This window comes from Sander vitreus, chromosome 1 (assembly GCF_031162955.1).
Source record: "Sander vitreus isolate 19-12246 chromosome 1, sanVit1, whole genome shotgun sequence".
In the NCBI taxonomy this organism is placed as follows: domain Eukaryota; kingdom Metazoa; phylum Chordata; class Actinopteri; order Perciformes; family Percidae; genus Sander; species Sander vitreus.
Genome location: NC_135855.1, coordinates 38544374 through 38557365, shown reverse-complemented (window position 1 = coordinate 38557365; position 12992 = coordinate 38544374). Strand labels below are relative to the sequence as shown.

The 12992-nt window shown below is 41.3% G+C and overlaps 1 protein-coding gene across 2 annotated transcripts in view; it reads right to left on the bottom strand.

The window, feature by feature from the left end:
- LOC144520990 (tetraspanin-18B-like) overlaps positions 1 to 12459 on the bottom strand; it is a 43134-nt gene extending 30675 nt beyond the window's left edge. For both annotated transcript variants that reach the window (XM_078255147.1, XM_078255157.1), the window contains exon 1: positions 12375 to 12459. The gene's annotated coding sequence lies outside the window, so the exon portion shown is untranslated. The remainder of the gene's footprint in view (positions 1 to 12374) is intronic.
- Positions 12460 to 12992: the final 533 nt, after the last annotated feature.

Below are 12992 nucleotides of genomic sequence, written 5' to 3'. Positions count from 1 at the left end.
TAAGACAATGTGGGACTCAAAATTGCAGGACTATGTGTCACATCCATGCGAGATCCACCAGGGACGAATGGTGAAGCTGTAAAGTTAACTATTATTCAGCTCACATTCATACACACAATAGTGCAGCCAAATTAAAAGTGCACGGACTAATCCTTCAGTACTTAGCAGCTCTTTTGTTAGGATCTCACCGCTGACAAAAGCTTTTGTTAAATATTGGACATGACAACCGTTTCCCCTGAGGGTCACCATGTATTGATCTGTGGGCCAGCTGATTGTTTCCAGCTCATTCTGGATCAAACAAACAAAACAGCTTCATGATGCAGAGATTGTGTCGGAGTTTGACTTGGCGTTAATTAATCTGTACTCAGGGTATTTCCCCCGCCTTTTTAAGGTTTAGATGCAGTACACGAGCCGTTTTGTGCACCACCTTAAGCCAAATGAATGTGACGAAAAGGATTTTCTGAGGTCTAGTGACTGCAGTTGGATTTACTCTAGCAAGTTTTGTCTTTAAGCTTTTTGAGTGCTCTAGCTTTGCCAACGTTTTAGACACAGATATGGTAATAATCTAATACGTGGGTCCAAAATCATGTGAAAAAGATATGCAAAAGTACCACAAAAGGGACACAAACCGACTACAAAGAGACGCCATATGACCACAGAGACCCAAAGCAAAAAATTACAAAAAAAGAGCCAACACGAGTACAAAGAGACGCAAAGAGATTCAGCCAAACATGTTTGAGCCTCACGCCAGGTTCATTAATTGACAACTATTTTGATAGTCAATTGATTGGTTTGAGTCCTTTTCTTTTTATCCAAAAAAAGTAAAAAAAAATCTGGCTTCTTAAATGTGAATATTTTCTAGTTTCTTCTCTCCTCTGTGACAGTAAACTGAATATCTTTGAGTTGTGGACAAAACAAGACATTTCAGGATGTCATTTTGGGCTTTTTGGGATCCCCATTTATCACCATTTTCTGACATTTTATAACCCAAACAACTAATCCATTTATCCAGAAAATAATTGTTAGTTGCAGCCCTAGAGGAGTATAATTGTGGTTAAATATTTTCGGAGGAAGACATTGTCTTGTAATCCTGCGTACAGCTGCAGCTTTCTGCTGGCAGCTGTACGCAGATGATGCAGGCGTTTCAAACACGAGGCTCATGACTCACAGATGTGGAGGACCGTCCAAATCTGTTGACAGCAGCCGCTGCCCACACAGCAAGAAGCCCTTCTCCCTGCTTCTTACTTGCTCCATTTCCTCAGTGTGGGGGGAAACTAAATCAAATTCATGTGCAGATAAGGTGTGATGGTGACTCATGCTGCATCGGCTGAACATTTCTTTTGGGGAGACCCGTTTTCCATCTTTGAAGTGTTTAATGATGAGTTTGAAATGCAGACTCAAGCTCCATCAAACGCACCTGAAAGCAAGTTCAAAGCAGAGGTGTGCATCAACAGATTCACAGTTGACAAAATGACTGCTCCGGTGAACCTTTCAGTGAGAGCAAGAGAGTGAAAGTTTGTAGAAGGAGACTGACTCCCAAAAAATATATAAAATCATCAGTATCAAAAACTGACAACCACCTGTATGACAGACGCAAAAAAAAAATTGACGCAATTTGCTGCCGACACTTCAGCACCTCGGTGCCATTTCAGAGTGCCGAGCTGTCAGCCGGTTCGAGGACAAACCAAACCTTAAAAAGATGAAAGTAAAAATGTGGAGCGCTGAGGTAGACACGTAATCCTCCAGGGACCCAATTACACTCAAAACCCCCGAGAGCTGGATGCAAAGGCGGAGAAGGGAGGCGTCCACTCTCCTCAGACAGCTGAGCACCCTGCACATCGTCAGCCTGAAGCTGACTTCTATTAACTCCTGTTTATTAAGTGAAATCAAACCCCCAGGTAGGGCTGCAACTAACGGGTAACTCCAGACAGCTAGCTAGACTATCTGTCCAATCTGAGTTTTCTGTTGCACGACTAAAACTACTTTTGAACGTACACATGCTCCACCAAAACAAGTTCCTTCCTGAGACTATTATGCAAAGAGACCGTGGCTCACGTTTTTCTCCCATCCCAGAATGCTGTGTGGACTAGCCAGACCCTCCTCCGCTCCGCAGAGTGTGGACGGTCTGGCAATGCGAGACTACCCAAAGTCCAAGATGACGTCATCAAATGTCTTATTTTGTCCACAACTCAAAGATATTCAGTTTACTGTCACAGAGGAGAGAAGAGACTAGAAGATATTCACATTTAACAAGCTGACATCAGAGAACTTTTCTTTCTTAAAATGTACTCAAACCGATTAATCAACTATCAAAATAGTTGGCGATTAATTTAATAGTTGACATCTAATTGATTAATCTTTGCAGCTCTAACCCTAGAACTGACTTCTATTAACTTCTGTGTATTAAGGCTACATCTTCGCTACTACGCTTTCATTTTTAAGCAGTGTTTTGAGACAAAAACAAACCTCCGTCCACACAAGAGCTTTTAGCTTCACTAGAAGAACTAATCCCCGGCCATATTAACACGTCTGACAGCACGTATCACATGACCGTTCACACACACTGGGGATGTGCGTGTCGGTGTAAACAGGAAGCAGATTGTCCAATGTTACTCGGCAGCTGAAAATCATGGATGTATGAGTTAAAAACAGAAAATACTTTGGAGAAAGAACAACAACGGTGAAAAGTAAGAGCAGGGATTTATTAGCTTGGAGCGACGACGAGGTGGAACTGTTACTGAAAGGTCTGTAAGCTACCTAACCGATAAGACTGATGGATGTGCATTGTCGTTTCTAAAGGTCTCCGTTTGTGTCCGTCTAGACTACAAAGCAACCCTGGAGTTTTCAAACTTTTCTTGTTTCCCTCTCCTGCGTCCTCTGATAACAGCTGACAGTAGATTAACGTTTCATAGCGCTGTGCCGGTTAAAAAAACTGAAGAAATATTAACAATCCCAGAAGGAAAGCTCACTGAGTCTCCTTTGACTCACACAATCCTACGCCTGCAGGTGTAGACAGTTAAAAGATATATGCGCTCCGCATAAGTTACGCGTTCAATGTAGCCGAAACGTAAGTGAAATCAATGCACCAGCTGCCTTCCATGCAGATGTGAACCTCGTGTCTGAGCAGGACCACACACGCAGCAGGCCCCTCTCGCTGTAATTGCCTCGCAGTGTAAAAAATAAAAACGTTACCTTCATTACAGCCGAGGACATCTGGTTCACGTTTGGGAGAATAAACTGAGAAATACTGTCTGCCGGTTTCTCTCAGACTCTGAATTATTGGCCTTCACGTGTTAAAGACTGTGTACGAGTAGCTCTGTACCAAATGCTCTGGTGATTCAGCCACTGTGTTACAGCTGCACCACTTCTTTTTTATTTAATAAACCGCAGTGACTGAACTACCGAAGCATTCCATCGTGGCAGAGTGCACTAAAAGCTACCACGCTGCGTGCAAAGTTTGATGTTGTGTTGGATATTATGGTTAGATTGCAAATTCTTCGATTTAACTAGCCCAAAGCCGGCCTTTAAACCCAGGAGTGACTTCTGATTCACAGCTGAACAGCAGGAAACACGTCTGTTATTTCCAATTGCAAAATATTTCAGCAGCTACAGCAACTTTTCTTTTTCGTTTCCTCATTTCTTGACTATTATAAATAATGCACTGTGTGAACTTAGGTCAAGACGCGGCTGAATCACTATTAAGTCCAAAGTTCTGCTGCAGGATACTAACTAACTCTACATGTAGACAATTGAAATGCATCACACGTCAAGTCAAACCATCAACTAGGCCTGTAACAATTCAAAATCTAGCTGGACAATAAAGCTTTTTATCGTCAACGCGATATCAACTGGCGCAATAAACACATCGCGAAAGGCTGCGACACATCGAGATAAACACTGAAAGAGCTTTTGTGTTAGGTGAAAGAAAATATCAGCAGAAAACTGCACTTCATAATGTAGCCTAACGCTCTGGCTACATTGAACGCGTAACGTATGCGGACCGTTCGTGGAGCGTATGTGCCGCTGAATGTGTCTTTTAACTGGCTACACCAGCTGCGCACACACGGCGTAGGATTGTGTGAGTCACAGGCGAGACGGAGAGCTTTTGATTTGGGATTGTTAATATTTCTTCAGTTCCGGCACCGGCACAGCGCTGTGAAAACGCCAATCTACTGTCAGCTGTTATCAGAGGACACAGGGGAGGGAAACAAGAAATAAAAACAGAATCCTTCAAAATGAAAGTGTCATTAAGTTGTTTGCTATATACCGGTTGTTTAATTTAAAAGAAATATGGACACATTTCTGTGTAAAAGGGCCGCACACATCTCGCGTAAACAATATAAATAGAAGACTGTCCTATTTTTATGCTTGGACAGCGGATCTCTGCGGAGCAGACGCACCACTAACGCGCTGCTCTCGTGTCCGGTGTAGCCAGTTTATTGATTGTAGTGGAAGCGTAGTTTTGAAACGTCCGCTCCGCATACGTTACTCGTGCAATGTAGCCGGCCCGTAACGGTCACTGTTTTTGTAGTGGTGCCTTTTATATTCAATGTTTACTTTGTTCAATAAAAGAATGTTGGAAATGATTTCCTTTCATTTGTTTTAAATTGAATTTGTTGTATTTTAGCAGAATACTGAAAGCAGCAGAACTGACAGAACACTTTAATATCTGTTTATTTATCGCAAGTAATGTCGTTATCGCGATATTCAACAACATTATGGCATATTTCCCTCGTATTGTGCAGCCCTTATGTTCCATTTCTAATTCATTGTGAAGCTCTTTGTAACCCGGACACAGAAACTGAAACTGGGGTTTTAAAAGACCACCGACAGAAAGAAAAGCTGGTAAAGCCCCCCGCGCTGAGGCAGAGCAGAGTTCAGGCTCGGGGTTGCTCTGTGGACAGCCGACCATCTGCTTTTTAATTCACTTTGCTGAACTTAATCTCGTTAAAACTAGAAACCGTTGAAAGAGCATTGTGTGTCTGCAGTGTTGTAGGAGAATAGGTTGTGTTAAAGGCTCCTAATTTAATCAGGGAAACAACCTTCTTCCTTCTTTCTTTCTTACCAGATTGAGCCGGATGAAATCCGATGGGTCACCCAATGGTTAAAGAAGGAAATATATTACACAGAATTATTTAGTACTTTTTTATAGTTGTTTGTCTTGTGAAATTATGGAAACATTCACCTCTTCTGGCCTCTACAAAATCCTCCAAACAACACAAATCCAAGAAGTAAAAATCACACCTTGGTTGAGCTTATGTCCAAATACATTTCATTTGAAATGATCACAAGCGAAAGAAAATCAAATACAAGTTTGTTTCATGGCTTCTTCTGGACAAAACCAACAAGGCTGATTCTAATTGACTGATTGTTTAAATCTTAAACTGTCTTTAAAATATGAAATTTATAAAGATATAACCCAGGGTTTCACCAAGTCAAATGTATTGACGCTGCTTAGCATAGTTTCAGGAGCAGGGCCACACCTCAAACACGCCTCTTCCGTTATTCCTATAAATACCCACCGTAGCATGATTTATACTTCTGGGTGAAATCTGCGCCGTGGCGCCGTACGTAGGTACGTGGAGACACAGACCTACGCTGGACACTACGCCGTAGCGTTATTATGGAACCCACGCAACTTCTAGGCAAGACCCACCCTTCAATAGCATTCACACACTACTATTGGCCAGGCGTCCATGCTTACGCAAGGCAACGTAACCCGATTTGTTCAGGTCCTATCTCCTGACCAATGTCCCTGGTCTGTTCTGTTCCTCTCCTTGCTCCTCCTCTTTAGGTCCTAAGGGGGTCCATCGTGCCCGGGTGCCACGGCGGATTCCCTACCGAAGCCTCCCCACAACAGTCAACGTCAAGTCAACTGATGACTACAAGCGACTTTAATGCTCGCATTCCAATCATCTTTCATGATTAAATTGTTCAAAGTGTATCTGGTTGATGGTGTGGTCCTTGCTAGTGAAAGACTTTTTAAGACCTTTATGAATGAAATTTAATATCACAACATCAAAAAAAAAAAAAAAAAGGATGTCAGAGTCCGGAAACATCGTCTGAAACAATTCCCTGATTTCCTCATTGGCATTATAGGACTGCTGTCTAGAGTGGCTGCAAAATAAGTTGCATGTTGGTCTCATTTGTAGTCTTAATACAGGGAATTATACATGACGTGGCGACAGAAAGAACTACAACACCACAGAATTACAAACTAAAACATTGTAAAGCGCAAAGGAACATTTCAATGAGCGTTTCATTGACGTAGGAAAATTAAGACCTGTTAAAAATTATTTAAGACCTAGAACACAATACTTCAGCGAATTTAAGACTTTTTAAAGCCTTACATTTTGACAATTTCAGACTTTTTAAGTCTACATACAGTATTTCATCCACAGAGATTTCCTTAAGCGTTTTCTAAACGCTTGTTTTGTCCGACAAATTTCCTGTCGATCGACTATAGAGCTGAAACGATTAGTCAATGAATCCAGTTTCTTTATTGATGAATGTGCTGCTTTTCTCCGTTTTGACACTGAAAACTGAATATCTTTGGACTTCGGACTGTTAGTCAAACAAAACAAGTCATTCACAGACTGTGAACTGGCATTGGTCGCCATTTGTTTTGCATTTTATAGACTGAACTAGTAATCAAATTGAGAAAGCAATTAGTAGATTAACTGATGAGGGAAATAATCATTATTTTCAGCTCTACAACCATTTTTACACTAACACCAAGCAAAGAGCTTTCATTACTTCTAATTTGAAGAAACTTTGCTTAAAAAGGATAAACCAACAACAGTTTCAGGTCACAGGGTTCAACGTTAAGGTTGACTTGCCCAAAGTCAGTTTTTAATGGTCTCTATACAAATTTTTTTGTATAGAGGCCATTTATTTGGGAAAAAACTCAGAAAAAAAAAAAGTTTAAAAAGTCAAAAGTGACAGATTATTTTTTATTTTTTTTTAAATGTCAAAAACATAAATAAATAAAAAATACCAACTTCGGAAAAATACGTGAAAAAGCGATAAAAAAAAAAAAACATTTACAAAAGCGTAGAAAAAAATAAATAAATAAATAAATCGCCAAAAAAAAAGTTGCAAATGTCGACAAAAACAACTCAATTCTTCATTGGCCAACGGCACTTTCAAATCAAATCATTCAACAAGCATTCTCCGACGGGGGCAAGAAAACGATAACGTCATTTATGACACCATGATGCCCGAACGGGTAAGTGGGTTGTCATAGTTCCCCGCTCTGTTTACCCTGAAGACGCTCAGGCAGAATGGGAAGTAAAGTAACAGCCAGTCCTGGAGGATCGCTCCCCCTGAGCCTCGTCAGTCCTTTTGTCCGGCCGCAGTGGCCACGCTGTGATCCACAAATAGACCGAGTGCCTCAGAGCCGCACATGAAGGGAAGGGACAGATGGACCTGTGGTTCCCTGTCGACGTCCTCCAGAGACACGACCTGAACTCTCAGGATGTGGAGGTGGTGAGACCGATAGCAGCAGCAGAGTGAAGAAAAAGCAAGAAACTTGTCCTGTGGCTGAACTGTATTTGAGAGGGCTTTATCCCCACATGGCTGCTTTCTTAAAGATTATTTTAAGGGCTTGACAGCCAGTAGACTGAGACAGAAACACGGGGAGAGAGAGAGAGAGAGAGAGAGAGAGAGACATTAGGGCTGCATGGTATGAGGAAAATATCTAATTGCGATTATTTTGACTGATATTGCGATTGCGATATGATTCACGATATTGGAGGGCATGTTCGTTTTTGTATCATTATTCTCATTTTCATTGAAAATGATTAACATTGAAAGAAATTAAAATGATTATCGTGTGATTTTTGTGAGGATCTGTACCAAACAAAGATTTTTTTCTGTAGTCTGTAGGATACGATCTGCAGCACCACCACACTTTATTTAAAATGGTTTGACATATATTTTGCCATTAACAAATATTGCTCCCCCTGCGATTTGGATATTGCACTAGTCCATATTGTGATTTCGATACAATTGCGATTAACTGTGCAGCCCTACACAACATGCAACAAAAGGTCTCCTGACGAACCGTGGATGTTGCGGTTATGGTATGTGCCCTAGTCTGGATCAACGGAAGTACATTTCCAGGATAAGGCCACCTTCAGACTGCCTGCGTCTGCCATCCGGCTGTGGCGGGGGTTGCCGCAAGGGGGTTCCCTCAACACTCAAAACGCAGTGGGCCTGCCGCGAAAAGTCTAGACTGACTCAACTTTTGGAGAAACGCAACGCCGCATCACGCTGCTGTGGCCAGTCATGTAACCGGCGATCAGAATTGTCGGTGTGTTTTGAGCTACGGTTTGAGGGGGTGTGAGAGTCCCGTACAGTAAACAGGAAACATCGCTGCCTCTATCTCTGCCACAAGAAAGTTTTAAAACACTATGAGGGTAAAAAACAAAAACACAAGCACTGAACTGCCCGGGAATTTGTGTTATAGCTGAATGTTTCCTCCAACAACAAAACACTCGCTATGTCTCGCTCGTCTCTTTTCTTTTTCTCTCTCCTGTGAAATCAAGCTGCCTTCAAGTGCGGTCTGTAATATCGAAATCTATAAACGATCTGACGGACAACAGCAATTGTGAAATATAAAGTCTACTTGTGCTTTGTTGGGGGGTTTAAGAACACAACAGGACGTCACACAAATGGGCCGTTTCATTGACACTCCCCTCCGCTGCACCACCCTGGGGAAAATCGCCCGGATTGCTTTTTTGGTGTGAATGCCTCGTAAAGCCTGACGTGGCGCCAGATGTCAGGCTTTGCCCCTCACCTTCCTCTCTGTGTGTGTTGTCGTTCTCAAAATCCCTTTGCTTCAGGAAACAACAACCTTCGAGCTAGAAAGCTACACGCTACAAATGCCACGTTTTGAAGAAAATTTGGATGGTGCAACAAGGCAGGTAGGGCTGGGCAATATATCGATGTTATATCAATATCGCGTAATGAGACTAGATATCGTCTTAGATTTTGGATATCGTAATATGGTAAGTGTTGTCTTTTCCTGGTTTTAAAGGCTGCATTACAGTAAAGTGGTGTCATTTTCTGAACTTACCAGACTGTAGCTGTTCTATTATTTACCTTTACCCTCTATGTCATTAAATCATTTCTGGAGATTATTTATCAAAAATCTCATTGTGTAATTAACATTTTGTTAAAGCACCAATAGTCAACCATACAATATCGTCACAATATTGACATCTAGGTATTTGGTCAAGAATATCGTGATATTTGATTTTCTCTATATCGCCCGGCCCTAAAGGCAGGCGTGCTTTCCCAATAGTTGTTGAGATATTTCAGTCTGGACTAAAGTGGTGGACCACCAGACTGACTAGGGGTGACCCCGAATAGACAAATATTTGATGGTTCAATGGAAGGGGCCTTAAAGCCCAGTTCAGACCAATGATTCGCGGCGAGACGAGTTGAAACTTGGAACGCGCGCCGGTCGGCAACATTCTGATACCTGCCAGTTCACACCGATGCGTGGAGAAGCTGCTAGCACGGCTAAAAATGTTAAAGCCAGCTCCCTAATATGATGTTATGTTGACATCATCTTAAATCTAACATCTTTGTGTTTTGGACTGTTGCTTCATCACTTTGGGCTCTGGGGGTCTTATAATACACATTTATTATTATTTTCTGACATTTTATAGACTTAAGCCTTCATTTTTGTGAAAAAAGTTGAACAACAATGTTGAAAATATTCATCAGTTGAGGCCGTTAAGCATTACCCAATAAGGTTTAGGGAGGATTCTCCCTCTTGCTAACATTTGCCTCATTATGTGACCATGTAAGACGTTTCTTCCTGGCACTGCTGATAAACACGATCCTCTTCTGAACACAAGGGCTATATTTCATGCAGATGAGGCGCATTAATGTGCTAAACTCATTTATACACAACGCAGAAAAAAAGAGGCTCTCGATAACAGTCTGGCTGCTGAAGCTCTTACAAGAAAAACTATATCACTAAAAGGGCCAGTGTTTAGTATATTTTGAATTATGGTCTTCACTAATTGGCTGACATGTACCTCGGCTGCATGTATTTTTATCAAAAGCTTTGTCAGCCAATCATGGCTAATGTCTAATTTGGGATATTAAAGTTGCAAAACCAATTTAGCTTAGATATGAAAGAGATTCTACAATTGTACAAGGTTCCCTCTAACCTGGTGCATTATTACAAGAATCAGTGTTTACATTAAGCAGTGATCCCAAAGCTGTGACGTTAATGCACTTTTTATTTCACATGACCACTGCAGTCAACACAATAAAGTGCAGCTCTACAGACACTACAGTCGGTGAGTATTGAGGGATATTTCATTCAGATATCTGGAGTTGAAAATGTAAGGGACCCAGGGGCGATTCTAGGATCAGACATTTAGGGGGGCTCAGCCCCTAATGAGAATGTGACACGGATACAGTGCCTTGCAAAAGTGTTAACCCTCTTACCCCCCTGTTACCCAGAAAGTCGAAGCACTGCTACTTCTGCTACTTGGGCGGACTGATATGCTTTGCAGTACCTGAGAAGCCCCGAGCAGATCAGCAGTGCTTCGCCTTTCTGAGAATATAGTTCCCAGTTTATATACGGTTAGAAGATGGCTGTGTCTCATGTGACCTTGTTATTTGTACACGCTTTGACTATACAAATCACAACATGTAAATAGGAACATGTTGGTGTTATTTTGTCACTTATTCGGAGCAGTAGGCTAGTTGGAGCCGGTTACTTCCAGGATCTGTGCTAGGCTAAGCTACCGGTGGAACCGTCGGACAGAGTTACAACACGCACGGAGATGAGAAGGGTGTGTATGGACTTATCTAACTCTGGGGGATACGGGGAATAAGACAAAGTCCCAATAAGTCAGCGTGTTCCTTTAAAAGAGGAACAGAGAACCGCGATCAAGGCATTTGTCGATCGGAAAGATGTTTTTGCCGTCCTTCCTACGGGATTTGGCAAAAGTTGAATTTATCAGCTGGCCCCGATGGTCGCTAAGAAGATGGGATGTTGCTCTGATTGGGTGTAGGTCTATCTGTTGCTCTGATTGGTTGTAGGTCTATCTGTTGCTCTGATTGGTTGTAGGTCTATCTGTTGCTCTGATTGGTTGTAGGTCTATCTGTTGCTCTGACTGGTTGTAGGTCTATCTGTTGCTCTGATTGGTTGTAGGTCTATCTGTTGCTCTGATTGGTTGTAGGTCTATCTGTTGCTCTGATTGGTTGTAGGTCTATCTGTTGCTCTGACTGGTTGTAGGTCTATCTATTGCTCTGATTGGTTGTAGGTCTATCTGTTGCTCTGACTGGTTGTAGGTCTATCTATTGCTCTGATTGGGTGTAGGTCTATCTGTTGCTCTGATTGGTTGTAGGTCTATCTGTTGCTCTGACTGGTTGTAGGTCTATCTATTGCTCTGATTGGTTGTAGGTCTATCTGTTGCTCTGATTGGTTGTAGGTCTATCTGTTGCTCTGACTGGTTGTAGGTCTATCCAATTGAGTGCAGAGGCATTTTCTTTCCTGGTTCGGTTGAAACACACCCCATAATCACAGCCCAATGGAGCAGAATCAGACTCATATTCTGACTAGAATCTGAGTATGACCACATCAGGCTACAATTGACCCCCATTTGATAAGATTTGTGCCTTTAGACGTTTTATTACAGAAAGTGTATGAAACCCATGACCAAAACAGTCAGTCATTCATCCTGTCATTGTGTTACTTATAGAGGGAATTTAAGTGAAAATGTTAGCGAAAGAATTATTCCACTTTTTGCTGGGGACCCCTTGGAAACCCCTTAAGGACCTGTGGGGGTCCCCGGACCCCGTTTCGGGAACCACGGGTTCATAGGACTACATATAGGCTATAATTTGATTAATAAAAATAAAAATAAAACACTGATAGATTAAAAGATTAGTTTTGTTTCTGCTCATACACTTACACAAACAGTTAAATTCGATATAGTATCGATGCTGTTGTTTTAAAATATATATATATATATATATATATATATATATATATATATATATATATATATATATATATTTGCAACTTTGTTATTTATCTTTAGACACTTTAACACCCAAAAGATATTTATCACACGTTACATACATAGTAGTTAAACTTAGTCTATCACAGGCTCACATTTAATGTTAAAAAAAAGTTGTATTTGACTGTTTTCTACCACTGTGTTAAAGCAAGTCGGTGAATATAACTGATATAACAGTTGCTAAAAGCATTAATTAAACGTCGTGTTACTTAATTAAGATAGCAGTTAAATAACAAACCGACTGCATAACTTTAACCTGGAGGTTGCGAACATGATGCATCAGTCCTGTAACGTTTGTCAATATAAAGCGCTGTAACTTACCGCTGAAAGATGAGCTTCTTTCTCTTTTATCGGTTGTGGAAGTGAAATCACTTTTCTCCTGACAAACTAATAAATCCAACAAACTCTACAATCAACATTGACGCGTCCAGCAGTGGAAGGAGTGCCAGCAGCAGACTTGTGTTCATTCCTCGATGTGAGCTGCTTTACGTTTCCATTCCCATTTAAACCGCCGTCAAGCTCGACAGTCAACTACACTACAGCTTCCGGAACAGATTTTCAGATTAAAATCACTTCCGGAAAAGATGTCGCAGCGAAATTTGTAACAATATGGTACCACTCTGTAAAAATACTCTGTTACAAGCAAAAGTCCCACATTCAATATTTCGTTTAAAGTGCTCATATTATGCTCATTTTCAGATTCATAATTGTATTTAGAGGTTATATCAGAATAGGTTTACATGGTTTAATTTTCAAAAAACACCATATTTCTGTTGTACTGCACATTGCTGCAGCTCCTCTTTTCACCCTGTGTGTTGAGCTCTCTGTTTTAGCTACAGAGTGAGACATCTCACTTCTGTTCCGTCTTTGTTGGGAGTCGCACATGCGCAGTAGCTAGGTAAGGACTACTAGCCAGTCAGAAGCAGAGTATGAGGGCGT